We start from the raw sequence: 26,603 nt of genomic DNA on the forward strand, positions 1-26,603 counted from the left end.
TGAATGGAGGAAGACAAAAACTCACTGAACAGTGCCTCGTGTGAGGATCGAACTCACGACCTTCAGATTATGAGACTGACACGCTTCCTACTGCGCTAACGAGGCAACCACCAGATGTTTGTAGACAAGCTCAAAGCGGCAAAATGAAAAAATATATATACATTTTCTTTATTCCCACATTTCTTAGTCCATGACTCATTATACTTAATAACTGCTCCCATATGGTCTAGCGATTAGAATTCCTGGTTTTCACCCAGGTGGCCCGGGTTCGACTCCCGGTATGGGAAAAAACCTTTTACTAGTCTTGCACTTTCAAAGGTTGAGCGTTATAGGATAAAAGTGCTCTTTGTGGCCATAAATTCTAACTTATCTTTGTTTACCCATTCCTCCTCTTTTCACCAGATCCTATTTGAGCTTGAAAACTCAAATAATTCCTATTTTTCCCTTCTCACTCCAAGTCAACAACCCCTTTATCCTGTCAGTTTGGCTAATTTTCCTTTTTTTAATGAACTAGTTCCGCCAATAAATAAGAAACCATCAGACTATTTCACCCAATCTGATTGGGACTTTGCTTTAATATTGTTTCTTTTTAGGCAAGATCCTATTTTGGATTTAAAGCTCAAATCATTCCCATCTCTTCTACTCACTCAAAAATGACAAGGAAATCAACAACACTTTCCTCATATATTAAAAACGTTTCGGCAGAAAAACCCGATTTCCTGCATGAATGGAGGAAGACAAAAACTCACTGAACAGTGCCTCGTGTGAGGATCGAACTCACGACCTTCAGATTATGAGACTGACACGCTTCCTACTGCGCTAACGAGGCAACCACCAGATGTTTGTAGACAAGCTCAAAGCGGCAAAATGAAAAAATATATATACATTTTCTTTATTCCCACATTTCTTAGTCCATGACTCATTATACTTAATAACTGCTCCCATGTGGTCTAGCGGTTAGGATTCCTGGTTTTCACCCAGGTGGCCCGGGTTCGACTCCCGGTATGGGAAAAAACCTTTTACTAGTCTTGCACTTTCAAAGGTTGAGCGTTATAGGATAAAAGTGCTCTTTGTGGCCATAAATTCTAACTTATCTTTGTTTACCCATTCCTCCTCTTTTCACCAGATCCTATTTGAGCTTGAAAACTCAAATAATTCCTATTTTTCCCTTCTCACTCCAAGTCAACAACCCCTTTATCCTGTCAGTTTGGCTAATTTTCCTTTTTTTAATGAACTAGTTCCGCCAATAAATAAGAAACCATCAGACTATTTCACCCAATCTGATTGGGACTTTGCTTTAATATTGTTTCTTTTTAGGCAAGATCCTATTTTGGATTTAAAGCTCAAATCATTCCCATCTCTTCTACTCACTCAAAAATGACAAGGAAATCAACAACACTTTCCTCATATATTAAAAACGTTTCGGCAGAAAAACCCGATTTCCTGCATGAATGGAGGAAGACAAAAACTCACTGAACAGTGCCTCGTGTGAGGATCGAACTCACGACCTTCAGATTATGAGACTGACACGCTTCCTACTGCGCTAACGAGGCAACCACCAGATGTTTGTAGACAAGCTCAAAGCGGCAAAATGAAAAAATATATATACATTTTCTTTATTCCCACATTTCTTAGTCCATGACTCATTATACTTAATAACTGCTCCCATATGGTCTAGCGATTAGAATTCCTGGTTTTCACCCAGGTGGCCCGGGTTCGACTCCCGGTATGGGAAAAAACCTTTTACTAGTCTTGCACTTTCAAAGGTTGAGCGTTATAGGATAAAAGTGCTCTTTGTGGCCATAAATTCTAACTTATCTTTGTTTACCCATTCCTCCTCTTTTCACCAGATCCTATTTGAGCTTGAAAACTCAAATAATTCCTATTTTTCCCTTCTCACTCCAAGTCAACAACCCCTTTATCCTGTCAGTTTGGCTAATTTTCCTTTTTTTAATGAACTAGTTCCGCCAATAAATAAGAAACCATCAGACTATTTCACCCAATCTGATTGGGACTTTGCTTTAATATTGTTTCTTTTTAGGCAAGATCCTATTTTGGATTTAAAGCTCAAATCATTCCCATCTCTTCTACTCACTCAAAAATGACAAGGAAATCAACAACACTTTCCTCATATATTAAAAACGTTTCGGCAGAAAAACCCGATTTCCTGCATGAATGGAGGAAGACAAAAACTCACTGAACAGTGCCTCGTGTGAGGATCGAACTCACGACCTTCAGATTATGAGACTGACACGCTTCCTACTGCGCTAACGAGGCAACCACCAGATGTTTGTAGACAAGCTCAAAGCGGCAAAATGAAAAAATATATATACATTTTCTTTATTCCCACATTTCTTAGTCCATGACTCATTATACTTAATAACTGCTCCCATATGGTCTAGCGATTAGAATTCCTGGTTTTCACCCAGGTGGCCCGGGTTCGACTCCCGGTATGGGAAAAAACCTTTTACTAGTCTTGCACTTTCAAAGGTTGAGCGTTATAGGATAAAAGTGCTCTTTGTGGCCATAAATTCTAACTTATCTTTGTTTACCCATTCCTCCTATTTTCACCAGATCCTATTTGAGCTTGAAAACTCAAATAATTCCTATTTTTCCCTTCTCACTCCAAGTCAACAACCCCTTTATCCTGTCAGTTTGGCTAATTTTCCTTTTTTTAATGAACTAGTTCCGCCAATAAATAAGAAACCATCAGACTATTTCACCCAATCTGATTGGGACTTTGCTTTAATATTGTTTCTTTTTAGGCAAGATCCTATTTTGGATTTAAAGCTCAAATCATTCCCATCTCTTCTACTCACTCAAAAATGACAAGGAAATCAACAACACTTTCCTCATATATTAAAAACGTTTCGGCAGAAAAACCCGATTTCCTGCATGAATGGAGGAAGACAAAAACTCACTGAACAGTGCCTCGTGTGAGGATCGAACTCACGACCTTCAGATTATGAGACTGACACGCTTCCTACTGCGCTAACGAGGCAACCACCAGATGTTTGTAGACAAGCTCAAAGCGGCAAAATGAAAAAATATATATACATTTTCTTTATTCCCACATTTCTTAGTCCATGACTCATTATACTTAATAACTGCTCCCATATGGTCTAGCGGTTAGGATTCCTGGTTTTCACCCAGGTGGCCCGGGTTCGACTCCCGGTATGGGAAAAAACCTTTTACTAGTCTTGCACTTTCAAAGGTTGAGCGTTATAGGATAAAAGTGCTCTTTGTGGCCATAAATTCTAACTTATCTTTGTTTACCCATTCCTCCTCTTTTCACCAGATCCTATTTGAGCTTGAAAACTCAAATAATTCCTATTGTTCCCTTCTCACTCCAAGTCAACAACCCCTTTATCCTGTCAGTTTGGCTAATTTTCCTTTTTTTAATGAACTAGTTTCGCCAATAAATAAGAAACCATCAGACTATTTCACCCAATCTGATTGGGACTTTGCTTTAATATTGTTTCTTTTTAGGCAAGATCCTATTTTGGATTTAAAGCTCAAATCACTCCCATCTCTTCTACTCACTCAAAAATGACAAGGAAATCAACAACACTTTCCTCATATATTAAAAACGTTTCGGCAGAAAAACCCGATTTCCTGCATGAATGGAGGAAGACAAAAACTCACTGAACAGTGCCTCGTGTGAGGATCGAACTCACGACCTTCAGATTATGAGACTGACACGCTTCCTACTGCGCTAACGAGGCAACCACCAGATGTTTGTAGACAAGCTCAAAGCGGCAAAATGAAAAAATATATATACATTTTCTTAATTCCCACTTTTTCTTAGTCCATGACTCATTATACTTAATAACTGCTCCCATATGGTCTAGCGATTAGAATTCCTGGTTTTCACCCAGGTGGCCCGGGTTCGACTCCCGGTATGGGAAAAAACCTTTTACTAGTCTTGCACTTTCAAAGGTTGAGCGTTATAGGATAAAAGTGCTCTTTGTGGCCATAAATTCTAACTTATCTTTGTTTACCCATTCCTCCTCTTTTCACCAGATCCTATTTGAGCTTGAAAACTCAAATAATTCCTATTGTTCCCTTCTCACTCCAAGTCAACAACCCCTTTATCCTGTCAGTTTGGCTAATTTTCATTTTTTAATTAACTAGTTTCGCCAATAAATAAGAAACCATCAGACTATTTCACCCAATCTGATTGGGACTTTGCTTTAATATTGTTTCTTTTTAGGCAAGATCCTATTTTGGATTTAAAGCTCAAATCATTCCCATCTCTTCTACTCACTCAAAAATGACAAGGAAATCAACAACACTTTCCTCATATATTAAAAACGTTTCGGCAGAAAAACCCGATTTCCTGCATGAATGGAGGAAGACAAAAACTCACTGAACAGTGCCTCGTATGAGGATCGAACTCACGACCTTCAGATTATGAGACTGACACGCTTCCTAGTGCGCTAACGAGGCAACCACCAGATGTTTGTAGACAAGCTCAAAGCGGCAAAATGAAAAAATATATATACATTTTCTTTATTCCCACATTTCTTAGTCCATGACTCATTATACTTAATAACTGCTCCCATATGGTCTAGCGGTTAGGATTCCTGGTTTTCACCCAGGTGGCCCAGGTTCGACTCCCGGTATGGGAAAAAACCTTTTAACTTTCAAAACCTTTTAACTTTCAAAGGTTGAGCGTTATAGGATAAAAGTGCTCTTTGTGGCCATAAATTCTAACTTATCTTTGTTTACCCATTCCTCCTCTTTTCACCAGATCCTATTTGAGCTTGAAAACTCAAATAATTCCTATTTTTCCCTTCTCACTCCAAGTCAACAACCCCTTTATCCTGTCAGTTTGGCTAATTTTCCTTTTTTTAATGAACTAGTTCCGCCAATAAATAAGAAACCATCAGACTATTTCACCCAATCTGATTGGGACTTTGCTTTAATATTGTTTCTTTTTAGGCAAGATCCTATTTTGGATTTAAAGCTCAAATCATTCCCATCTCTTCTACTCACTCAAAAATGACAAGGAAATCAACAACACTTTCCTCATATATTAAAAACGTTTCGGCAGAAAAACCCGATTTCCTGCATGAATGGAGGAAGACAAAAACTCACTGAACAGTGCCTCGTGTGAGGATCGAACTCACGACCTTCAGATTATGAGACTGACACGCTTCCTACTGCGCTAACGAGGCAACCACCAGATGTTTGTAGACAAGCTCAAAGCGGCAAAATGAAAAAATATATATACATTTTCTTTATTCCCACATTTCTTAGTCCATGACTCATTATACTTAATAACTGCTCCCACATGGTCTAGCGGTTAGGATTCCTGGTTTTCACCCAGGTGGCCCGGGTTCGACTCCCGGTATGGGAAAAAACCTTTTACTAGTCTTGCACTTTCAAAGGTTGAGCGTTATAGGATAAAAGTGCTCTTTGTGGCCATAAATTCTAACTTATCTTTGTTTACCCATTCCTCCTCTTTTCACCAGATCCTATTTGAGCTTGAAAACTCAAATAATTCCTATTGTTCCCTTCTCACTCCAAGTCAACAACCCCTTTATCCTGTCAGTTTGGCTAATTTTCCTTTTTTTAATGAACTAGTTCCGCCAATAAATAAGAAACCATCAGACTATTTCACCCAATCTGATTGGGACTTTGCTTTAATATTGTTTCTTTTTAGGCAAGATCCTATTTTGGATTTAAAGCTCAAATCATTCCCATCTCTTCTACTCACTCAAAAATGACAAGGAAATCAACAACACTTTCCTCATATATTAAAAACGTTTCGGCAGAAAAACCCGATTTCCTGCATGAATGGAGGAAGACAAAAACTCACTGAACAGTGCCTCGTGTGAGGATCGAACTCACAACCTTCAGATTATGAGACTGACACGCTTCCTACTGCGCTAACGAGGCAACCACCAGATGTTTGTAGACAAGCTCAAAGCGGCAAAATGAAAAAATATATATACATTTTCTTTATTCGCACTTTTTCTTAGTCCATGACTCATTATACTTAATAACTGCTCCCATATGGTCTAGCGATTAGAATTCCTGGTTTTCACCCAGGTGGCCCGGGTTCGACTCCCGGTATGGGAAAAAACCTTTTCCTAGTCTTGCACTTTCAAAGGTTGAGGGTTATAGGATAAAAGTGCTCTTTGTGGCCATAAATTCTAACTTATCTTTGTTTACCCATTCCTCCTCTTTTCACCAGATCCTATTTGAGCTTGAAAACTCAAATAATTCCTATTGTTCCCTTCTCACTCCAAGTCAACAACCCCTTTATCCTGTCAGTTTGGCTAATTTTCCTTTTTTTAATGAACTAGTTCCGCCAATAAATAAGAAACCATCAGACTATTTCACCCAATCTGATTGGGACTTTGCTTTAATATTGTTTCTTTTTAGGCAAGATCCTATTTTGGATTTAAAGCTCAAATCATTCCCATCTCTTCTACTCACTCAAAAATGACAAGGAAATCAACAACACTTTCCTCATATATTAAAAACGTTTCGGCAGAAAAACCCGATTTCCTGCATGAATGGAGGAAGACAAAAACTCACTGAACAGTGCCTCGTGTGAGGATCGAACTCACAACCTTCAGATTATGAGACTGACACGCTTCCTACTGCGCTAACGAGGCAACCACCAGATGTTTGTAGACAAGCTCAAAGCGGCAAAATGAAAAAATATATATACATTTTCTTTATTCGCACTTTTTCTTAGTCCATGACTCATTATACTTAATAACTGCTCCCATATGGTCTAGCGATTAGAATTCCTGGTTTTCACCCAGGTGGCCCGGGTTCGACTCCCGGTATGGGAAAAAACCTTTTACTAGTCTTGCACTTTCAAAGGTTGAGCGTTATAGGATAAAAGTGCTCTTTGTGGCCATAAATTCTAACTTATCTTTGTTTACCCATTCTTCCTCTTTTCACCAGATCCTATTTGAGCTTGAAAACTCAAATAATTCCTATTTTTCCCTTCTCACTCCAAGTCAACAACCCCTTTATCCTGTCAGTTTGGCTAATTTTCCTTTTTTTAATGAACTAGTTCCGCCAATAAATAAGAAACCATCAGACTATTTCACCCAATCTGATTGGGACTTTGCTTTAATATTGTTTCTTTTTAGGCAAGATCCTATTTTGGATTTAAAGCTCAAATCATTCCCATCTCTTCTACTCACTCAAAAATGACAAGGAAATCAACAACACTTTCCTCATATATTAAAAACGTTTCGGCAGAAAAACCCGATTTCCTGCATGAATGGAGGAAGACAAAAACTCACTGAACAGTGCCTCGTGTGAGGATCGAACTCACGACCTTCAGATTATGAGACTGACACGCTTCCTACTGCGCTAACGAGGCAACCACCAGATGTTTGTAGACAAGCTCAAAGCGGCAAAATGAAAAAATATATATACATTTTCTTTATTCCCACATTTCTTAGTCCATGACTCATTATACTTAATAACTGCTCCCATGTGGTCTAGCGGTTAGGATTCCTGGTTTTCACCCAGGTGGCCCGGGTTCGACTCCCGGTATGGGAAAAAACCTTTTACTAGTCTTGCACTTTCAAAGGTTGAGCGTTATAGGATAAAAGTGCTCTTTGTGGCCATAAATTCTAACTTATCTTTGTTTACCCATTCCTCCTCTTTTCACCAGATCCTATTTGAGCTTGAAAACTCAAATAATTCCTATTGTTCCCTTCTCACTCCAAGTCAACAACCCCTTTATCCTGTCAGTTTGGCTAATTTTCCTTTTTTTAATGAACTAGTTTCGCCAATAAATAAGAAACCATCAGACTATTTCACCCAATCTGATTGGGACTTTGCTTTAATATTGTTTCTTTTTAGGCAAGATCCTATTTTGGATTTAAAGCTCAAATCATTCCCATCTCTTCTACTCACTCAAAAATGACAAGGAAATCAACAACACTTTCCTCATATATTAAAAACGTTTCGGCAGAAAAACCCGATTTCCTGCATGAATGGAGGAAGACAAAAACTCACTGAACAGTGCCTCGTGTGAGGATCGAACTCACGACCTTCAGATTATGAGACTGACACGCTTCCTACTGCGCTAACGAGGCAACCACCAGATGTTTGTAGACAAGCTCAAAGCGGCAAAATGAAAAAATATATATACATTTTCTTAATTCCCACTTTTTCTTAGTCCATGACTCATTATACTTAATAACTGCTCCCATATGGTCTAGCGATTAGAATTCCTGGTTTTCACCCAGGTGGCCCGGGTTCGACTCCCGGTATGGGAAAAAACCTTTTACTAGTCTTGCACTTTCAAAGGTTGAGCGTTATAGGATAAAAGTGCTCTTTGTGGCCATAAATTCTAACTTATCTTTGTTTACCCATTCCTCCTCTTTTCACCAGATCCTATTTGAGCTTGAAAACTCAAATAATTCCTATTTTTCCCTTCTCACTCCAAGTCAACAACCCCTTTATCCTGTCAGTTTGGCTAATTTTCCTTTTTTTAATGAACTAGTTCCGCCAATAAATAAGAAACCATCAGACTATTTCACCCAATCTGATTGGGACTTTGCTTTAATATTGTTTCTTTTTAGGCAAGATCCTATTTTGGATTTAAAGCTCAAATCATTCCCATCTCTTCTACTCACTCAAAAATGACAAGGAAATCAACAACACTTTCCTCATATATTAAAAACGTTTCGGCAGAAAAACCCGATTTCCTGCATGAATGGAGGAAGACAAAAACTCACTGAACAGTGCCTCGTGTGAGGATCGAACTCACGACCTTCAGATTATGAGACTGACACGCTTCCTACTGCGCTAACGAGGCAACCACCAGATGTTTGTAGACAAGCTCAAAGCGGCAAAATGAAAAAATATATATACATTTTCTTTATTGCCACATTTCTTAGTCCATGACTCATTATACTTAATAACTGCTCCCATATGGTCTAGCGGTTAGGATTCCTGGTTTTCACCCAGGTGGCCCGGGTTCGACTCCCGGTATGGGAAAAAACCTTTTACTAGTCTTGCACTTTCAAAGGTTGAGCGTTATAGGATAAAAGTGCTCTTTGTGGCCATAAATTCTAACTTATCTTTGTTTACCCATTCCTCCTCTTTTCACCAGATCCTATTTGAGCTTGAAAACTCAAATAATTCCTATTGTTCCCTTCTCACTCCAAGTCAACAACCCCTTTATCCTGTCAGTTTGGCTAATTTTCCTTTTTTTAATGAACTAGTTTCGCCAATAAATAAGAAACCATCAGACTATTTCACCCAATCTGATTGGGACTTTGCTTTAATATTGTTTCTTTTTAGGCAAGATCCTATTTTGGATTTAAAGCTCAAATCACTCCCATCTCTTCTACTCACTCAAAAATGACAAGGAAATCAACAACACTTTCCTCATATATTAAAAACGTTTCGGCAGAAAAACCCGATTTCCTGCATGAATGGAGGAAGACAAAAACTCACTGAACAGTGCCTCGTGTGAGGATCGAACTCACGACCTTCAGATTATGAGACTGACACGCTTCCTACTGCGCTAACGAGGCAACCACCAGATGTTTGTAGACAAGCTCAAAGCGGCAAAATGAAAAAATATATATACATTTTCTTAATTCCCACTTTTTCTTAGTCCATGACTCATTATACTTAATAACTGCTCCCATATGGTCTAGCGGTTAGGATTCCTGGTTTTCACCCAGGTGGCCCGGGTTCGACTCCCGGTATGGGAAAAAACCTTTTACTAGTCTTGCACTTTCAAAGGTTGAGCGTTATAGGATAAAAGTGCTCTTTGTGGCCATAAATTCTAACTTATCTTTGTTTACCCATTCCTCCTCTTTTCACCAGATCCTATTTGAGCTTGAAAACTCAAATAATTCCTATTGTTCCCTTCTCACTCCAAGTCAACAACCCCTTTATCCTGTCAGTTTGGCTAATTTTCCTTTTTTTAATGAACTAGTTTCACCAATAAATAAGAAACCATCAGACTATTTCACCCAATCTGATTGGGACTTTGCTTTAATATTGTTTCTTTTTAGGCAAGATCCTATTTTGGATTTAAAGCTCAAATCATTCCCATCTCTTCTACTCACTCAAAAATGACAAGGAAATCAACAACACTTTCCTCATATATTAAAAACGTTTCGGCAGAAAAACCCGATTTCCTGCATGAATGGAGGAAGACAAAAACTCACTGAACAGTGCCTCGTGTGAGGATCGAACTCACGACCTTCAGATTATGAGACTGACAGGCTTCCTACTGCGCTAACGAGGCAACCACCAGATGTTTGTAGACAAGCTCAAAGCGGCAAAATGAAAAAATATATATACATTTTCTTTATTCCCACTTTTTCTTAGTCCATGACTCATTATACTTAATAACTGCTCCCATATGGTCTAGCGGTTAGGATTCCTGGTTTTCACCCAGGTGGCCCGGGTTCGACTCCCGGTATGGGAAAAAACCTTTTACTAGTCTTGCACTTTCAAAGGTTGAGCGTTATAGGATAAAAGTGCTCTTTGTGGCCATAAATTCTATTTTATCTTTGTTTACCCATTCCTCCTCTTTTCACCAGATCCTATTTGAGCTTGAAAACTCAAATAATTCCTATTGTTCCCTTCTCACTCCAAGTCAACAACCCCTTTATCATGTCAGTTTGGCTAATTTTCCTTTTTTTAATGAACTAGTTTCGCCAATAAATAAGAAACCATCAGACTATTTCACCCAATCTGATTGGGACTTTGCTTTAATATTGTTTCTTTTTAGGCAAGATCCTATTTTGGATTTAAAGCTCAAATCATTCCCATCTCTTCTACTCACTCAAAAATGACAAGGAAATCAACAACACTTTCCTCATATATTAAAAATGTTTCGGCAGAAAAACCCGATTTCCTGCATGAATGGAGGAAGACAAAAACTCACTGAACAGTGCCTCGTGTGAGGATCGAACTCACGACCTTCAGATTATTAGACTGACACGCTTCCTACTGCACTAACGAGGCAACCACCAGATGTTTGTAAACAATCTCAAAGCGGCAAAATGAAAAAATATATATACATTTTCTTTATTCCCACTTTTTCTTAGTCCATGACTCATTACACTAAATAACTGCTTCCATATGGTCTAGCGGTTAGGATTCCTGGTTTTCACCCAGGTGGCCCGGGTTTGACTCCCGGTATGGGAAAAAAACCTTTTACTAGTCTTGCACATTCAAAGGTTGAGCGTTATAGGATAAAAGTGCTCTTTGTGGCCATAAATTCTAACTTATCTTTGTTTACCCATTCCTCCTCTTTTCACCAGATCCTATTTGAGCTTGAAAACTCAAATAATTCCTATTGTTCCCTTCTCACTCCAAGTCAACAACCCCTTTATCCTGTCAGTTTGGCTAATTTTCCTTTTTTTAATGAACTAGTTCCGCCAATAAATAAGAAACCATCAGACTATTTCACCCAATCTGATTGGGACTTTGCTTTAATATTGTTTCTTTTTAGGCAAGATCCTATTTTGGATTTAAAGCTCAAATCATTCCCATCTCTTCTACTCACTCAAAAATGACAAGGAAATCAACAACACTTTCCTCATATATTAAAAACGTTTCGGCAGAAAAACCCGATTTCCTGCATGAATGGAGGAAGACAAAAACTCACTGAACGGTGCCTCGTCTGAGGATCGAACTCACGACCTTCAGATTATTAGACTGACACGCTTCCTACTGCACTAACGAGGCAACCACCAGATGTTTGTAAACAATCTCAAAGCGGCAAAATGAAAAAATATATATAAATTTTCTTTATTCCCACTTTTTCTTAGTCCATGACTCATTACACTAAATAACTGCTCCCATATGGTCTAGCGGTTAGGATTCCTGGTTTTCACCCATGTTGCCCGGGTTCGACTCCCGGTATGTGAAAGAACCTTTTACTAGTCTTGCACTTTCAAAGGTTGAGCGTTATAGGATAAAAGTGCTCTTTGTGGCCATAAATTCTAACTTATCTTTGTTTACCCATTCCTCCTCTTTTCACCAGATCCTATTTGAGCTTGAAAACTCAAATAATTCCTATTGTTCCCTTCTCACTCCAAGTCAACAACCCCTTTATCCTGTCAGTTTGGCTAATTTTCCTTTTTTTAATGAACTAGTTTCGCCAATAAATAAGAAACCATCAGACTATTTCACCCAATCTGATTGGGACTTTGCTTTAATATTGTTTCTTTTTAGGCAAGATCCTATTTTGGATTTAAAGCTCAAATCATTCCCATCTCTTCTACTCACTCAAAAATGACAAGGAAATCAACAACACTTTCCTCATATATTAAAAACGTTTCGGCAGAAAAACCCGATTTCCTGCATGAATGGAGGAAGACAAAAACTCACTGAACAGTGCCTCGTGTGTGGATCGAACTCACGACCTTCAGATTATTAGACTGACACGCTTCCTACTGCGCTAACGAGGCAACCACCAGATGTTTGTAAACAAGCTCAAAGCGGCAAAATGAAAAAAAAATATATATATTTTCTTTATTCCCACTTTTTCATAGTCCATGACTCATTTTACTTAATAACTGCTCCCATATGGTCTAGCGTTTAGGATTCCTGGTTTTCACCCAGGTGGCCCGGGTTCGACTCCTGGTATGGGAAAAAACCTTTTACTAGTCTTGCACTTTCAAAGGTTGAGCGTTATAGGATAAAAGTGCTCTTTGTGGCCATAAATTCTAATTTATCTTTGTTTACCCATTCCTCCTCTTTTCACCAGATCCTATTTGAGCTTGAAAACTCAAATAATTCCTATTGTTCCCTTCTCACTCCAAGTCAACAACCCCTTTATCCTGTCAGTTTGGCTAATTTTCCTTTTTTTAATGAACTAGTTCCGCCAATAAATAAGAAACCATCAGACTATTTCACCCAATCTGATTGGGACTTTGCTTTAATATTGTTTCTTTTTAGGCAAGATCCTATTTTGGATTTAAAGCTCAAATCATTCCCATCTCTTCTACTCACTCAAAAATGACAAGGAAATCAACAACACTTTCCTCATATATTAAAAACGTTTCGGCAGAAAAACCCGATTTCCTGCATGAATGGAGGAAGACAAAAACTCACTGAACAGTGCCTCGTGTGAGGATCGAACTCACGACCTTCAGATTATGATACTGACACGCTTCCTACTGCGCTAACTAGGCAACCACCAGATGTTTGTAGACAAGCTCAAAGCGGCAAAATGAAAAAATATATATACATTTTCTTTATTCCCACTTTTTCTTAGTCCATGACTCATTATACTTAGTAACTGCTTCCATATGGTCTAGCGTTTAGGATTCCTGGTTTTCACCCAGGTGGCACGGGTTCGACTCCCGGTATGGGAAAAAACCTTTTACTAGTCTTGCTCTTTCAAAGGTTGAGCGTTATAGGATAAAAGTGCTCTTTGTGGCCATAAATTCTAACTTATCTTTGTTTACCCATTCCTCCTCTTTTCACCAGATCCTATTTGAGCTTGAAAACTCAAATAATTCCTATTGTTCCCTTCTCACTCCAAGTCAACAACCCCTTTATCCTGTCAGTTTGGCTAATTTTCCTTTTTTTAATGAACTAGTTTCGCCAATAAATAAGAAACCATCAGACTATTTCACCCAATCTGATTGGGACTTTGCTTTAATATTGTTTCTTTTTAGGCAAGATCCTATTTTGGATTTAAAGCTCAAATCATTCCCATCTCTTCTACTCACTCAAAAATGACAAGGAAATCAACAACACTTTCCTCATATATTAAAAATGTTTCGGCAGAAAAACCCGATTTCCTGCATGAATGGAGGAAGACAAAAACTCACTGAACAGTGCCTCGTGTGTGGATCGAACTCACGACCTTCAGATTATTAGACTGACACGCTTCCTACTGCGCTAACGAGGCAACCACCAGATGTTTGTAGACAAGCTCAAAGCGGCAAAATGAAAAAAATATATATATATTTTCTAAATTCCCACTTTTTCTTAGTCCATGACTCATTAAACTTAATAACTGCTCCCATATGGTCTAGCGGTTAGGATTCCTGGTTTTCACCCAGGTGGCCCGGTTTCAACTCCCGGTATGGGAAAAAACCTTTTACTAGTCTTGCACTTTCAAAGGTTGAGCGTTATAGGATAAATGTGCTCTTTGTGGCCATAAATTCTAAATTATCTTTGTTTACCCATTCCTCCTCTTTTCACCAGATCCTATTTGAGCTTGAAAACTCAAATAATTCCTATTGTTCCCTTCTCACTCCAAGTCAACAACCCTTTTATCCTGTCAGTTTGGCTAATTTTCCTTTTTTTAATGAACTAGTTTCGCCAATAAATAAGAAACCATCAGACTATTTCACCCAATCTGATTGGGACTTTGCTTTAATATTGTTTCTTTTTAGGCAAGATCCTATTTTGGATTTAAAGCTCAAATCATTCCCATCTCTTCTACTCACTCAAAAATGACAAGGAAATCAACAACACTTTCCTCATATATTAAAAATGTTTCGGCAGAAAAACCCGATTTCCTGCATGAATGGAGGAAGACAAAAACTCACTGAACAGTGCCTCGTGTGAGGATCGAACTCACGACCTTCAGATTATTAGACTGACACGCTTCCTACTGCACTAACGAGGCAACCACCAGATGTTTGTAAACAATCTCAAAGCGGCAAAATGAAAAAATATATATACATTTTCTTTATTCCCACTTTTTCTTAGTCCATGACTCATTACACTAAATAACTGCTTCCATATGGTCTAGCGGTTAGGATTCCTGGTTTTCACCCAGGTGGCCCGGGTTCGACTCCCGGTATGGGAAAAAACCTTTTACTAGTCTTGCACTTTCAAAGGTTGAGCGTTATAGGATAAAAGTGCTCTTTGTGGCCATAAATTCTAACTTATCTTTGTTTACCCATTCCTCCTCTTTTCACCAGATCCTATTTGAGCTTGAAAACTCAAATAATTCCTATTGTTCCCTTCTCACTCCAAGTCAACAACCCCTTTATCCTGTCAGTTTGGCTAATTTTCCTTTTTTTAATGAACTAGTTTCGCCAATAAATAAGAAACCATCAGACTATTTCACCCAATCTGATTGGGACTTTGCTTTAATATTGTTTCTTTTTAGGCAAGATCCTATTTTGGATTTAAAGCTCAAATCATTCCCATCTCTTCTACTCACTCAAAAATGACAAGGAAATCAACAACACTTTCCTCATATATTAAAAATGTTTCGGCAGAAAAACCCGATTTCCTGCATGAATGGAGGAAGACAAAAACTCACTGAACAGTGCCTCGTGTGTGGATCGAACTCACGACCTTCAGATTATTAGACTGACACGCTTCCTACTGCGCTAACGAGGCAACCACCAGATGTTTGTAGACAAGCTCAAAGCGGCAAAATGAAAAAAATATATATATATTTTCTAAATTCCCACTTTTTCTTAGTCCATGACTCATTTTACTTAATAACTGCTCCCATATGGTCTAGCGGTTAGGATTCCTGGTTTTCACCCAGGTGGCCCGGTTTCAACTCCCGGTATGGGAAAAAACCTTTTACTAGTCTTGCACTTTCAAAGGTTGAGCGTTATAGGATAAATGTGCTCTTTGTGGCCATAAATTCTAAATTATCTTTGTTTACCCATTCCTCCTCTTTTCACCAGATCCTATTTGAGCTTGAAAACTCAAATAATTCCTATTGTTCCCTTCTCACTCCAAGTCAACAACCCCTTTATCCTGTCAGTTTGGCTAATTTTCCTTTTTTTAATGAACTAGTTTTGCCAATAAATAAGAAACCATCAGACTATTTCACCCAATCTGATTGGGACTTTGCTTTAATATTGTTTCTTTTTAGGCAAGATCCTATTTTGGATTTAAAGCTCAAATCATTCCCATCTCTTCTACTCACTCAAAAATGACAAGGAAATCAACAACACTTTCCTCATATATTAAAAATGTTTCGGCAGAAAAACCCGATTTCCTGCATGAATGGAGGAAGACAAAAACTCACTGAACAGTGCCTCGTGTGAGGATCGAACTCACGACCTTCAGATTATTAGACTGACACGCTTCCTACTGCACTAACGAGGCAACCACCAGATGTTTGTAAACAATCTCAAAGCGGCAAAATGAAAAAATATATATACATTTTCTTTATTCCCACTTTTTCTTAGTCCATGACTCATTACACTAAATAACTGCTTCCATATGGTCTAGCGGTTAGGATTCCTGGTTTTCACCCGGGTGGCACGGGTTCGACTCCCGGTATGTAAAAGAGCCTTTTACTAGTCTTGCACTTTCAAAGGTTGAGCGTTATAGGATAAAAGTGCTCTTTGTGGCCATAAATTCTAACTTATCTTTGTTTACCCATTCCTCCTCTTTTCACCAGATCCTATTTGAGCTTGAAAACTCAAATAATTCCAATTGTTCCCTTCTCACTCCAAGTCAACAACCCCTTTATCCTGTCAGTTTGGCTAATTTTCCTTTTTTTAATGAACTAGTTTCGCCAATAAATAAGAAACCATCAGACTATTTCACCCAATCTGATTGGGACTTTGCTTTAATATTGTTTCTTTTTAGGCAAGATCCTATTTTGGATTTAAAGCTCAAATCATTCCCATCTCTTCTACTCACTCAAAAATGACAAGGAAATCAACAACACTTTCCTCATATATTAAAAACGTTTCGGCAGAAAAACCCGATTTCCTGCATGAATGGAGGAAGACAAAAACTCACTGAACAGTGCCTCGTGTGAGGATCGAACTCACGACCTTCAGATTATGAGACTGACACGCTTCCTACTGCGCTAACCCGATTTCCTGCATGAATGGAGGAAGACAAAAACTCACTGAACAGTGCCTCGTGTGAGGATCGAACTCACGACCTTCAGATTATTAGACTGACACGCTTCCTACTGCACTAACGAGGCAACCACCAGATGTTTGTAAACAATCTCAAAGCGGCAAAATGAAAAAATATATATACATTTTCTTTATTCCCACTTTTTCTTAGTCCATGACTCATTACACTAAATAACTGCTTCCATATGGTCTAGCGGTTAGGATTCCTGGTTTTCACCCAGGTGGCCCGGGTTCGACTCCCGGTATGGGAAAAAACCTTTTACTAGTCTTGCACTTTCAAAGGTTGAGCGTTATAGGATAAATGTGCTCTTTGTGGCCATAAATTCTAACTTATCTTTGTTTACCCATTCCTCCTCTTTTCACCAGATCCTATTTGAGCTTGAAAACTCAAATAATTCCTATTGTTCCCTTCTCACTCCAAGTCAACAACCCCTTTATCCTGTCAGTTTGGCTAATTTTCCTTTTTTTAATGAACTAGTTTCGCCAATAAATAAGAAACCATCAGACTATTTCACCCAATCTGATTGGGACTTTGCTTTAATATTGTTTCTTTTTAGGCAAGATCCTATTTTGGATTTAAAGCTCAAATCATTCCCATCTCTTCTACTCACTCAAAAATGACAAGGAAATCAACAACACTTTCCTCATATATTAAAAATGTTTCGGCAGAAAAACCCGATTTCCTGCATGAATGGAGGAAGACAAAAACTCACTGAACAGTGCCTCGTGTGAGGATCGAACTCACGACCTTCAGATTATTAGACTGACACGCTTCCTACTGCACTAACGAGGCAACCACCAGATGTTTGTAAACAATCTCAAAGCGGCAAAATGAAAAAATATATATACATTTTCTTTATTCCCACTTTTTCTTAGTCCATGACTCATTACACTAAATAACTGCTTCCATATGGTCTAGCGGTTAGGATTCCTGGTTTTCACCCAGGTGGCACGGGTTCGACTCCCGGTATGGGAAAAAACCTTTTACTAGTCTTGCACTTTCAAAGGTTGAGCGTTATAGGATAAAAGTGCTCTTTGTGGCCATAAATTCTAACTTATCTTTGTTTACCCATTCCTCCTCTTTTCACCAGATCCTATTTGAGCTTGAAAACTCAAATAATTCCTATTGTTCCCTTCTCACTCCAAGTCAACAACCCCTTTATCCTGTCAGTTTGGCTAATTTTCCTTTTTTTAATGAACTAGTTCCGCCAATAAATAAGAAACCATCAGACTATTTCACCCAATCTGATTGGGACTTTGCTTTAATATTGTTTCTTTTTAGGCAAGATCCTATTTTGGATTTAAAGCTCAAATCATTCCCATCTCTTCTACTCACTCAAAAATGACAAGGAAATCAACAACACTTTCCTCATATATTAAAAACGTTTCGGCAGAAAAACCCGATTTCCTGCATGAATAGAGGAAGACAAAAACTCACTGAACGGTGCCTCGTCTGAGGATCGAACTCACGACCTTCAGATTATTAGACTGACACGCTTCCTACTGCACTAACGAGGCAACCACCAGATGTTTGTAAATAATCTCAAAGCGGCAAAATGAAAAAATATATATAAATTTTCTTTATTCCCACTTTTTCTTAGTCCATGACTCATTACACTAAATAACTGCTCCCATATGGTCTAGCGGTTAGGATTCCTGGTTTTCACCCATGTTGCCCGGGTTTGACTCCCGGTATGTGAAAGAACCTTTTACTAGTCTTGCACTTTCAAAGGTTGAGCGTTATAGGATAAAAGTGCTCTTTGTGGCCATAAATTCTAACTTATCTTTGTTTACCCATTCCTCCTCTTTTCACCAGATCCTATTTGAGCTTGAAAACTCAAATAATTCCTATTGTTCCCTTCTCACTCCAAGTCAACAACCCCTTTATCCTGTCAGTTTGGCTAATTTTCCTTTTTTTAATGAACTAGTTTCGCCAATAAATAAGAAACCATCAGACTATTTCACCCAATCTGATTGGGACTTTGCTTTAATATTGTTTCTTTTTAGGCAAGATCCTATTTTGGATTTAAAGCTCAAATCATTCCCATCTCTTCTACTCACTCAAAAATGACAAGGAAATCAACAACACTTTCCTCATATATTAAAAACGTTTCGGCAGAAAAACCCGATTTCCTGCATGAATGGAGGAAGACAAAAACTCACTGAACAGTGCCTCGTGTGAGGATCGAACTCACGACCTTCAGATTATGATACTGACACGCTTCCTACTGCGCTAACTAGGCAACCACCAGATGTTTGTAGACAAGCTCAAAGCGGCAAAATGAAAAAATATATATACATTTTCTTTATTCCCACTTTTTCTTAGTCCATGACTCATTACACTAAATAAATGCTCCCATATGGTCTAGCGGTTAGGATTCCTGGTTTTCACCCATGTTGCCCGGGTTCGACTCCCGGTATGTAAAAGAGCCTTTTACTAGTCTTGCACTTTCAAAGGTTGAGCGTTATAGGATAAAAGTGCTCTTTGTGGCCATAAATTCTAACTTATCTTTGTTTACCCATTCCTCCTCTTTTCACCAGATCCTATTTGAGCTTGAAAACTCAAATAATTCCAATTGTTCCCTTCTCACTCCAAGTCAACAACCCCTTTATCCTGTCAGTTTGGCTAATTTTCCTTTTTTTAATGAACTAGTTTCGCCAATAAATAAGAAACCATCAGACTATTTCACCCAATCTGATTGGGACTTTGCTTTAATATTGTTTCTTTTTAGGCAAGATCCTATTTTGGATTTAAAGCTCAAATCATTCCCATCTCTTCTACTCACTCAAAAATGACAAGGAAATCAACAACACTTTCCTCATATATTAAAAACGTTTCGGCAGAAAAACCCGATTTCCTGCATGAATGGAGGAAGACAAAAACTCACTGAACAGTGCCTCGTGTGAGGATCGAACTCACGACCTTCAGATTATGAGACTGACACGCTTCCTACTGCGCTAACTAGGCAACCACCAGATGTTTGTAGACAAGCTCAAAGCGGCAAAATGAAAAAATATATATACATTTTCTTTATTCCCACTTTTTCTTAGTCCATGACTCATTATACTTAATAACTGCTCCCATATGTTCTAGCGGTTAGGATTCCTGGTTTTCACCCAGGTGGCCCGGGTTCGACTCCCGGTATGGGAAAAAACCTTTTACTAGTCTTGCACTTTCAAAGGTTGAGCGTTATAGGATAAAAGTGCTCTTTGTGGCCATAAATTCTAACTTATCTTTGTTTACCCATTCCTCCTCTTTTCACCAGATCCTATTTGAGCTTGAAAACTCAAATAATTCCTATTGTTCCCTTCTCACTCCAAGTCAACAACCCCTTTATCCTGTCAGTTTGGCTAATTTTCCTTTTTTTATTGAACTAGTTTCGCCAATAAATAAGAAACCATCAGACTATTTCACCCAATCTGATTGGGACTTTGCTTTAATATTGTTTCTTTTTAGGCAAGATCCTATTTTGGATTTAAAGCTCAAATCATTCCCATCTCTTCTACTCACTCAAAAATGACAAGGAAATCAACAACACTTTCCTCATATATTAAAAACGTTTTGGCAGAAAAACCCGATTTCCTGCATGAATGGAGGAAGACAAAAACTCACTGAACAGTGCCTCGTGTGTGGATCGAACTCACGACCTTCAGATTATTAGACTGACACGCTTCCTACTGCGCTAACGAGGCAACCACCAGATGTTTGTAAACAAGCTCAAAGCTGCAAAATGAAAAAAAAATATATATATTTTCCTTTTTCCCACTTTTTCATAGTCCATGACTCATTTTACTTAATAACTACTCCCATATGGTCTAGCGGTTAGGATTCCTGGTTTTCACCCAGGTGGTCCGGGTTCGACTCCTGGTATGGGAAAAAACCTTTTACTAGTCTTGCACTTTCAAAGGTTCAGCGTTATAGGATAAAAGTGCTCTTTGTGGCCATAAATTCTAATTTATCTTTGTTTACCCATTCCTCCTCTTTTCACCAGATCCTATTTGAGCTTGAAAACTCAAATAATTCCTATTGTTCCCTTCTCACTCCAAGTCAACAACCCCTTTATCCTGTCAGTTTGGCTAATTTTCCTTTTTTTAATGAACTAGTTTCGCCAATAAATAAGAAACCATCAGACTATTTCACCCAATCTGATTGGGACTTTGCTTTAATATTGTTTCTTTTTAGGCAAGATCCTATTTTGGATTTAAAGCTCAAATCATTCCCATCTCTTCTACTCACTCAAAAATGACAAGGAAATCAACAACACTTTCCTCATATATTAAAAACGTTTCGGCAGAAAAACCCGATTTCCTGCATGAATGGAGGAAGACAAAAACTCACTGAACAGTGCCTCGTGTGAGGACCGAACTCACGACCTTCAGATTATGAGACTGACACGCTTCCTACTGCGCTAACGAGGCAACCACCAGATGTTTGTAGACAATCTCAAAGCGGCAAAATGAAAAAATATATATACATTTTCTTTATTCCCACTTTTTCTTAGTCCATGACTCATTATACTTAATAACTGCTCCCATATGGTCTAGCGGTTAGGATTCCTGGTTTTCACCCATGTTGCCTGGGTTCGACTCCCGGTATGGGAAAAAACATTTTACTAGTCTTGCACTTTCAAAGGTTGAGCGTTATAGGATAAAAGTGCTCTTTGTGGCCATAAATTCTAACTTATCTTTGTTTACCCATTCCTCCTCTTTTCACCAGATCCTATTTGAGCTTGAAAACTCAAATAATTCCTATTGTTCCCTTCTCACTCCAAGTCAACAACCCCTTTATCCTGTCAGTTTGGCTAATTTTCCTTTTTTTATTGAACTAGTTTCGCCAATAAATAAGAAACCATCAGACTATTTCACCCAATCTGATTGGGACTTTGCTTTAATATTGTTTCTTTTTAGGCAAGATCCTATTTTGGATTTAAAGCTCAAATCATTCCCATCTCTTCTACTCACTCAAAAATGACAAGGAAATCAACAACACTTTCCTCATATATTAAAAACGTTTCGGCAGAAAAACCCGATTTCCTGCATGAATGGAGGAAGACAAAAACTCACTGAACAGTGCCTCGTGTGAGGATCGAACTCACGACCTTCAGATTATGAGACTGACACGCTTCCTACTGCGCTAACGAGGCAACCACCAGATGTTTGTAGACAAGCTCAAAGCGGCAAAATGAAAAAATATATATACATTTTCTTTATTCCCACTTTTTCTTAGTCCATGACTCATTATACTTAATAACTGCTCCCATATGGTCTAGCGGTTAGGATTCCTGGTTTTCACCCAGGTGGCCCGGGTTCGACTCCCGGTATGGGAAAAAACCTTTTACTAGTCTTGCACTTTCAAAGGTTGAGCGTTATAGGATAAAAGTGCTCTTTGTGGCCATAAATTCTAACTTATCTTTGTTTACCCATTCCTCCTCTTTTCACCAGATCCTATTTGAGCTTGAAAACTCAAATAATTCCTATTGTTCCCTTCTCACTCCAAGTCAACAACCCCTTTATCCTGTCAGTTTGGCTAATTTTCCTTTTTTTAATGAACTAGTTTCGCCAATAAATAAGAAACCATCAGACTATTTCACCCAATCTGATTGGGACTTTGCTTTAATATTGTTTCTTTTTAGGCAAGATCCTATTTTGGATTTAAAGCTCAAATCATTCCCATCTCTTCTACTCACTCAAAAATGACAAGGAAATCAACAACACTTTCCTCATATATTAAAAACGTTTCGGCAGAAAAACCCGATTTCCTGCATGAATGGAGGAAGACAAAAACTCACTGAACAGTGCCTCATGTGAGGATCGAACTCACGACCTTCAGATTATGATACTGACACGCTTCCTACTGCGCTAACTAGGCAACCACCAGATGTTTGTAAACAAGCTCAAAGCGGCAAAATGAAAAAATATATATACATTTTCTTTATTCCCACTTTTTCTTAGTCCATGACTCATTACACTAAATAACTGCTCCCATATGGTCTAGCGGTAAGGATTCCTGGTTTTCACCCATGTTGTCCGGGTTCGACTCCCGGTATGTGAAAGAACCTTTTACTAGTCTTGCACTTTCAAAGGTTGAGCGTTATAGGATAAAAGTGCTCTTTGTGGCCATAAATTCTAACTTATCTTTGTTTACCCATTCCTCCTCTTTTCACCAGATCCTATTTGAGCTTGAAAACTCAAATAATTCCTATTGTTCCCTTCTCACTCCAAGTCAACAACCCGTTTATCCTGTCAGTTTGGCTAATTTTCCTTTTTTTAATGAACTAGTTCCGCCAATAAATAAGAAACCATCAGACTATTTCACCCAATCTGATTGGGACTTTGCTTTAATATTGTTTCTTTTTAGGCAAGATCCTATTTTGGATTTAAAGCTCAAATCATTCCCATCTCTTCTACTCACTCAAAAATGACAAGGAAATCAACAACACTTTCCTCATATATTAAAAACGTTTCGGCAGAAAAACCCGATTTCCTGCATGAATGGAGGAAGACAAAAACTCACTGAACGGTGCCTCGTCTGAGGATCGAACTCACGACCTTCAGATTATGAGACTGACACGCTTCCTACTGCGCTAACGAGGCAACCACCAGATGTTTGTAGACAATCTCAAAGCGGCAAAATGAAAAAATATATATACATTTTCTTTATTCCCACTTTTTCTTAGTCCATGACTCATTATACTTAATAACTGCTCCCATATGGTCTAGCGGTTAGGATTCCTGGTTTTCACCCATGTTGCCTGGGTTCGACTCCCGGTATGGGAAAAAACATTTTACTAGTCTTGCACTTTCAAAGGTTGAGCGTTATAGGATAAAAGTGCTCTTTGTGGCCATAAATTCTAACTTATCTTTGTTTACCCATTCCTCCTCTTTTCACCAGATCCTATTTGAGCTTGAAAACTCAAATAATTCCTATTGTTCCCTTCTCACTCCAAGTCAACAACCCCTTTATCCTGTCAGTTTGGCTAATTTTCCTTTTTTTATTTAACTAGTTTCGCCAATAAATAAGAAACCATCAGACTATTTCACCCAATCTGATTGGGACTTTGCTTTAATATTGTTTCTTTTTAGGCAAGATCCTATTTTGGATTTAAAGCTCAAATCATTCCCATCTCTTCTACTCACTCAAAAATGACAAGGAAATCAACAACACTTTCCTCATATATTAAAAACGTTTCGGCAGAAAAACCCGATTTCCTGCATGAATGGAGGAAGACAAAAACTCACTGAACAGTGCCTCGTGTGAGGATCGAACTCACGACCTTCAGATTATGAGACTGACACGCTTCCTACTGCGCTAACGAGGCAACCACCAGATGTTTGTAGACAAGCTCAAAGCGGCAAAATGAAAAAATATATATACATTTTCTTTATTCCCACTTTTTCTTAGTCCATGACTCATTATACTTAATAACTGCTCCCATATGGTCTAGCGGTTAGGATTCCTGGTTTTCACCCAGGTGGCCCGGGTTCGACTCCCGGTATGGGAAAAAACCTTTTACTAGTCTTGCACTTTCAAAGGTTGAGCGTTATAGGATAAAAGTGCTCTTTGTGGCCATAAATTCTAACTTATCTTTGTTTACCCATTCCTCCTCTTTTCACCAGATCCTATTTGAGCTTGAAAACTCAAATAATTCCTATTGTTCCCTTCTCACTCCAAGTCAACAACCCCTTTATCCTGTCAGTTTGGCTAATTTTCCTTTTTTTAATGAACTAGTTTCGCCAATAAATAAGAAACCATCAGACTATTTCACCCAATCTGATTGGGACTTTGCTTTAATATTGTTTCTTTTTAGGCAAGATCCTATTTTGGATTTAAAGCTCAAATCATTCCCATCTCTTCTACTCACTCAAAAATGACAAGGAAATCAACAACACTTTCCTCATATATTAAAAACGTTTCGGAAGAAAAACCCGATTTCCTGCATGAATGGAGGAAGACAAAAACTCACTGAACAGTGCCTCGTGTGAGGACCGAACTCACGACCTTCAGATTATGAGACTGACACGCTTCCTACTGCGCTAACGAGGCAACCACCAGATGTTTGTAGACAATCTCAAAGCGGCAAAATGAAAAAATATATATACATTTTCTTTATTCCCACTTTTTCTTAGTCCATGACTCATTATACTTAATAACTGCTCCCATATGGTCTAGCGGTTAGGATTCCTGGTTTTCACCCATGTTGCCTGGGTTCGACTCCCGGTATGGGAAAAAACATTTTACTAGTCTTGCACTTTCAAAGGTTGAGCGTTATAGGATAAAAGTGCTCTTTGTGGCCATAAATTCTAACTTATCTTTGTTTACCCATTCCTCCTCTTTTCACCAGATCCTATTTGAGCTTGAAAACTCAAATAATTCCTATTGTTCCCTTCTCACTCCAAGTCAACAACCCCTTTATCCTGTCAGTTTGGCTAATTTTCCTTTTTTTATTGAACTAGTTTCGCCAATAAATAAGAAACCATCAGACTATTTCACCCAATCTGATTGGGACTTTGCTTTAATATTGTTTCTTTTTAGGCAAGATCCTATTTTGGATTTAAAGCTCAAATCATTCCCATCTCTTCTACTCACTCAAAAATGACAAGGAAATCAACAACACTTTCCTCATATATTAAAAACGTTTCGGCAGAAAAACCCGATTTCCTGCATGAATGGAGGAAGACAAAAACTCACTGAACAGTGCCTCGTGTGTGGATCGAACTCACGACCTTCAGATTATTAGACTGACACGCTTCCTACTGCGCTAACGAGGCAACCACCAGATGTTTTTAAACAAGCTCAAAGCGGCAAAATGAAAAAAATATATATATATTTTCTTTATTCCCACTTTTTCATAGTCCATGACTCATTTTACTTAATAACTGCTCCCATATGGTCTAGCGGTTAGGATTCCTGGTTTTCACCCAGGTGGCCCGGGTTCGACTCCTGGTATGGGAAAAAACCTTTTACTAGTCTTGCACTTTCAAAGGTTGAGCGTTATAGGATAAAAGTGCTCTTTGTGGCCATAAATTCTAATTTATCTTTGTTTACCCATTCCTCCTCTTTTCACCAGATCCTATTTGAGCTTGAAAACTCAAATAATTCCTATTGTTCCCTTCTCACTCCAAGTCAACAACCCCTTTATCCTGTCAGTTTGGCTAATTTTCCTTTTTTTAATGAACTAGTTCCGCCAATAAATAAGAAACCATCAGACTATTTCACCCAATCTGATTGGGACTTTGCTTTAATATTGTTTCTTTTTAGGCAAGATCCTATTTTGGATTTAAAGCTCAAATCATTCCCATCTCTTCTACTCACTCAAAAATGACAAGGAAATCAACAACACTTTCCTCATATATTAAAAACGTTTCGGCAGAAAAACCCGATTTCCTGCATGAATGGAGGAAGACAAAAACTCACTGAACAGTGCCTCGTGTGTGGATCGAACTCACGACCTTCAGATTATTAGATTGACACGCTTCCTACTGCGCTAACGAGGCAACCACCAGATGTTTTTAAACGAGCTCAAAGCGGCAAAATGAAAAAAATATATATATATTTTCTTTATTCCCACTTTTTCATAGTCCATGACTCATTTTACTTAATAACTGCTCCCATATGGTCTAGCGGTTAGGATTCCTGGTTTTCACCCAGGTGGCCCGGGTTCGACTCCTGGTATGGGAAAAAACCTTTTACTAGTCTTGCACTTTCAAAGGTTGAGCGTTATAGGATAAAAGTGCTCTTTGTGGCCATAAATTCTAATTTATCTTTGTTTACCCATT

The 26,603-nt window shown here is 38.4% G+C and overlaps 31 non-coding genes across 31 annotated transcripts; 16 read left to right on the forward strand and 15 right to left on the reverse strand.

The window, feature by feature from the left end:
• Positions 1-32: 32 nt before the first annotated feature.
• On the reverse strand, positions 33-105 carry TRNAM-CAU (transfer RNA methionine (anticodon CAU)). Its single transcript has one exon. It is a non-coding gene; the product is annotated as a tRNA-Met (tRNA).
• Positions 106-756: 651 nt separating this feature from the next.
• On the reverse strand, positions 757-829 carry TRNAM-CAU (transfer RNA methionine (anticodon CAU)). Its single transcript has one exon. It is a non-coding gene; the product is annotated as a tRNA-Met (tRNA).
• A 110-nt stretch (positions 830-939) lies between these two features.
• On the forward strand, positions 940-1,011 carry TRNAE-UUC (transfer RNA glutamic acid (anticodon UUC)). Its single transcript has one exon. It is a non-coding gene; the product is annotated as a tRNA-Glu (tRNA).
• A 469-nt stretch (positions 1,012-1,480) lies between these two features.
• TRNAM-CAU (transfer RNA methionine (anticodon CAU)) lies at positions 1,481-1,553 on the reverse strand. Its single transcript has one exon. It is a non-coding gene; the product is annotated as a tRNA-Met (tRNA).
• Positions 1,554-2,204: 651 nt separating this feature from the next.
• On the reverse strand, positions 2,205-2,277 carry TRNAM-CAU (transfer RNA methionine (anticodon CAU)). The gene has a single exon. It is a non-coding gene; the product is annotated as a tRNA-Met (tRNA).
• Positions 2,278-2,928: 651 nt separating this feature from the next.
• Positions 2,929-3,001, reverse strand: TRNAM-CAU (transfer RNA methionine (anticodon CAU)). The gene has a single exon. It is a non-coding gene; the product is annotated as a tRNA-Met (tRNA).
• Positions 3,002-3,111: 110 nt separating this feature from the next.
• Positions 3,112-3,183, forward strand: TRNAE-UUC (transfer RNA glutamic acid (anticodon UUC)). Its single transcript has one exon. It is a non-coding gene; the product is annotated as a tRNA-Glu (tRNA).
• Positions 3,184-3,652: 469 nt separating this feature from the next.
• TRNAM-CAU (transfer RNA methionine (anticodon CAU)) lies at positions 3,653-3,725 on the reverse strand. The gene has a single exon. It is a non-coding gene; the product is annotated as a tRNA-Met (tRNA).
• An 834-nt stretch (positions 3,726-4,559) lies between these two features.
• Positions 4,560-4,631, forward strand: TRNAE-UUC (transfer RNA glutamic acid (anticodon UUC)). Its single transcript has one exon. It is a non-coding gene; the product is annotated as a tRNA-Glu (tRNA).
• Positions 4,632-5,107: 476 nt separating this feature from the next.
• TRNAM-CAU (transfer RNA methionine (anticodon CAU)) lies at positions 5,108-5,180 on the reverse strand. The gene has a single exon. It is a non-coding gene; the product is annotated as a tRNA-Met (tRNA).
• Positions 5,181-5,290: 110 nt separating this feature from the next.
• TRNAE-UUC (transfer RNA glutamic acid (anticodon UUC)) lies at positions 5,291-5,362 on the forward strand. The gene has a single exon. It is a non-coding gene; the product is annotated as a tRNA-Glu (tRNA).
• Positions 5,363-5,831: 469 nt separating this feature from the next.
• Positions 5,832-5,904, reverse strand: TRNAM-CAU (transfer RNA methionine (anticodon CAU)). Its single transcript has one exon. It is a non-coding gene; the product is annotated as a tRNA-Met (tRNA).
• A 652-nt stretch (positions 5,905-6,556) lies between these two features.
• Positions 6,557-6,629, reverse strand: TRNAM-CAU (transfer RNA methionine (anticodon CAU)). Its single transcript has one exon. It is a non-coding gene; the product is annotated as a tRNA-Met (tRNA).
• Positions 6,630-7,281: 652 nt separating this feature from the next.
• Positions 7,282-7,354, reverse strand: TRNAM-CAU (transfer RNA methionine (anticodon CAU)). The gene has a single exon. It is a non-coding gene; the product is annotated as a tRNA-Met (tRNA).
• A 110-nt stretch (positions 7,355-7,464) lies between these two features.
• On the forward strand, positions 7,465-7,536 carry TRNAE-UUC (transfer RNA glutamic acid (anticodon UUC)). The gene has a single exon. It is a non-coding gene; the product is annotated as a tRNA-Glu (tRNA).
• Positions 7,537-8,005: 469 nt separating this feature from the next.
• Positions 8,006-8,078, reverse strand: TRNAM-CAU (transfer RNA methionine (anticodon CAU)). The gene has a single exon. It is a non-coding gene; the product is annotated as a tRNA-Met (tRNA).
• Positions 8,079-8,730: 652 nt separating this feature from the next.
• On the reverse strand, positions 8,731-8,803 carry TRNAM-CAU (transfer RNA methionine (anticodon CAU)). The gene has a single exon. It is a non-coding gene; the product is annotated as a tRNA-Met (tRNA).
• A 110-nt stretch (positions 8,804-8,913) lies between these two features.
• Positions 8,914-8,985, forward strand: TRNAE-UUC (transfer RNA glutamic acid (anticodon UUC)). Its single transcript has one exon. It is a non-coding gene; the product is annotated as a tRNA-Glu (tRNA).
• A 469-nt stretch (positions 8,986-9,454) lies between these two features.
• TRNAM-CAU (transfer RNA methionine (anticodon CAU)) lies at positions 9,455-9,527 on the reverse strand. The gene has a single exon. It is a non-coding gene; the product is annotated as a tRNA-Met (tRNA).
• A 111-nt stretch (positions 9,528-9,638) lies between these two features.
• TRNAE-UUC (transfer RNA glutamic acid (anticodon UUC)) lies at positions 9,639-9,710 on the forward strand. The gene has a single exon. It is a non-coding gene; the product is annotated as a tRNA-Glu (tRNA).
• Positions 9,711-10,363: 653 nt separating this feature from the next.
• On the forward strand, positions 10,364-10,435 carry TRNAE-UUC (transfer RNA glutamic acid (anticodon UUC)). Its single transcript has one exon. It is a non-coding gene; the product is annotated as a tRNA-Glu (tRNA).
• Positions 10,436-14,716: 4,281 nt separating this feature from the next.
• On the forward strand, positions 14,717-14,788 carry TRNAE-UUC (transfer RNA glutamic acid (anticodon UUC)). The gene has a single exon. It is a non-coding gene; the product is annotated as a tRNA-Glu (tRNA).
• A 2,217-nt stretch (positions 14,789-17,005) lies between these two features.
• On the forward strand, positions 17,006-17,077 carry TRNAE-UUC (transfer RNA glutamic acid (anticodon UUC)). Its single transcript has one exon. It is a non-coding gene; the product is annotated as a tRNA-Glu (tRNA).
• Positions 17,078-19,905: 2,828 nt separating this feature from the next.
• Positions 19,906-19,977, forward strand: TRNAE-UUC (transfer RNA glutamic acid (anticodon UUC)). Its single transcript has one exon. It is a non-coding gene; the product is annotated as a tRNA-Glu (tRNA).
• A 654-nt stretch (positions 19,978-20,631) lies between these two features.
• TRNAE-UUC (transfer RNA glutamic acid (anticodon UUC)) lies at positions 20,632-20,703 on the forward strand. Its single transcript has one exon. It is a non-coding gene; the product is annotated as a tRNA-Glu (tRNA).
• A 1,194-nt stretch (positions 20,704-21,897) lies between these two features.
• On the reverse strand, positions 21,898-21,970 carry TRNAM-CAU (transfer RNA methionine (anticodon CAU)). Its single transcript has one exon. It is a non-coding gene; the product is annotated as a tRNA-Met (tRNA).
• Positions 21,971-22,081: 111 nt separating this feature from the next.
• On the forward strand, positions 22,082-22,153 carry TRNAE-UUC (transfer RNA glutamic acid (anticodon UUC)). The gene has a single exon. It is a non-coding gene; the product is annotated as a tRNA-Glu (tRNA).
• A 1,919-nt stretch (positions 22,154-24,072) lies between these two features.
• Positions 24,073-24,145, reverse strand: TRNAM-CAU (transfer RNA methionine (anticodon CAU)). Its single transcript has one exon. It is a non-coding gene; the product is annotated as a tRNA-Met (tRNA).
• Positions 24,146-24,256: 111 nt separating this feature from the next.
• Positions 24,257-24,328, forward strand: TRNAE-UUC (transfer RNA glutamic acid (anticodon UUC)). Its single transcript has one exon. It is a non-coding gene; the product is annotated as a tRNA-Glu (tRNA).
• Positions 24,329-25,707: 1,379 nt separating this feature from the next.
• TRNAE-UUC (transfer RNA glutamic acid (anticodon UUC)) lies at positions 25,708-25,779 on the forward strand. The gene has a single exon. It is a non-coding gene; the product is annotated as a tRNA-Glu (tRNA).
• Positions 25,780-26,433: 654 nt separating this feature from the next.
• TRNAE-UUC (transfer RNA glutamic acid (anticodon UUC)) lies at positions 26,434-26,505 on the forward strand. The gene has a single exon. It is a non-coding gene; the product is annotated as a tRNA-Glu (tRNA).
• Positions 26,506-26,603: the final 98 nt, after the last annotated feature.

The sequence above is a fragment of the Rhinoderma darwinii genome, chromosome 3 (genome assembly GCF_050947455.1).
Source record: "Rhinoderma darwinii isolate aRhiDar2 chromosome 3, aRhiDar2.hap1, whole genome shotgun sequence".
NCBI lineage: Eukaryota > Metazoa > Chordata > Amphibia > Anura > Rhinodermatidae > Rhinoderma > Rhinoderma darwinii.